This window comes from Hipposideros armiger, unplaced genomic scaffold (assembly GCF_001890085.2).
Source record: "Hipposideros armiger isolate ML-2016 unplaced genomic scaffold, ASM189008v1 scaffold_22, whole genome shotgun sequence".
NCBI classification, from domain to species: domain Eukaryota; kingdom Metazoa; phylum Chordata; class Mammalia; order Chiroptera; family Hipposideridae; genus Hipposideros; species Hipposideros armiger.
In genome coordinates this window covers 5,792,746-5,794,374 of record NW_017731372.1, presented here as the reverse complement: position 1 = coordinate 5,794,374, position 1,629 = coordinate 5,792,746, and the positions used below count along the sequence as shown (strand labels likewise).

Genomic DNA, 1,629 nt, shown 5'->3' with positions numbered 1-1,629 from the left:
AGTGTCACTGGCCCTCATATGTGGGATCCGAACCGGGGCCCTCTGGCATCCCAAGCGAGTTCTTAACCATCGCGCCACTCGGCCGGCCCCCTGTGCCCATTTTTTAATCAGATTGTTTTTGTGATATTGAATTGTGTGAGTCATTTATATATTTTGGATATTAACCTCTTATACATGATTTGCAAATGTTTTCTTCCATTCAGTGAGCTGCCTTTTCATTTTGTTGATGGTTTCCTTTACTGTGTAGAAGCTTCTTGGTTTGATGTAGTACCACTTGTTTATTTTTGCTTTTGTTGCCTTTGCTTTTAGTGTCAAATCCAAAAGGTTATTGCCAAGACCAATGTCAAGGAACTTACCCATTTTGTTTTCTTCTGGGTGTTTGTGGTTTCAGGTCTTATGTTCGAATCTTTAATTCATTTCGAATTGATTTTTGTGTATGGTGTGAGGTAGGGGTCCAGTGTCATTCTTTTGCATATGGCTGTCTGTTTTTCTCAGCACCGTTTTTTGAAGAGACCGTTCTTTCCTTAGTGTATATTCTTGGCTCCTTTGTAATAAATTAATTGACCATATATGCGTGGGTTTATTTTTGAGCTTTCTGTTTTGTTCCATTGATCTGTGTACCTGTTTTTATGCCAGCATCATACTATTTTGATTGCTATAGTTTTGTAATATAGTTTGAAATCAGGAAATGTGTTGCTTCCAGTTTTGTTGTTCTTTCTCAAGATTGCTTTGGCTGTTTGGGCTCTTTTGTGATTCCATACAAATTTTAGGATTGTTTTTTCTACTAATGTGAAAAATGCCATTGGAATTTTGGTAGTAATTGCATTAAATTCATAGACTGCTTTGGGTAGTATGGACATTTTTAACAATATTAATTCTTCCAACCCACGAGCATGGAATATCTCTCCATTTATTTTGGTCTTCTGTTTCTTACATCCACGATTTGTAGTTTTCAGATCTTTCACCCCCTTGGTTAAATTTATTCCTGGTATTTTATTTTTGATGCAATTGTAAATGGGATTATTTTTAAAAATTTCTCTTTCTGATAGTTTGTTATTAGTGTACAGGAACAAAATTGATTTTTGTGTATTGATTTTGTATCCTGCAACTTTACTGAGTTTAAGTATTAGTTCTGACAGTTCTTTTGGGGGAGTCTTTAGGTTTTTTTAAATTTAATATTATGTTACCTGCAAATAGAGACAGTTTTATTTCTTTCTTTTTGATTTGATGTCTTTTACTTCTTTACCTTGCCTAATTGTTCTGGCTAGGACTTCCAGTACTGTGTTGAATAAATGGCGAAAGTGGGCATCCTTGTCTTGTTCCTCATCTTAGAGGAAGGCTTTCAGTTTATCACCATTGAGTGTGATGTTGAGTATAATGGACACTTTTCTCTAATTTGGGGGAAATGTGAGCTGACTTGACATTTATGAGCAAAAGGGATGTTTCCTTGGAGAAAGTTCTCATTTGGCAGAACTGTTACTGAAACATCACTGTAATCAGTAATACCAATGAGTCATTTGAATTTAACTCTTGGTATAAGAATTGTTACCAGTGACCTTGGTTTGGATTGGCATGCTTTATGATAAAGTAATTATTTCTGAATATCTGATAATTCAGAGGAAAAAATCT

General features: G+C 35.1%; 1 protein-coding gene across 7 annotated transcripts in view; it reads left to right on the top strand.

Annotated features, from left to right (window-relative positions):
• Positions 1-1,629, top strand: part of RPS6KC1 (ribosomal protein S6 kinase C1) — a 141,661-nt gene that overhangs the window by 45,237 nt on the left and 94,795 nt on the right. The gene's annotated exons all lie outside the window — the stretch shown is intronic.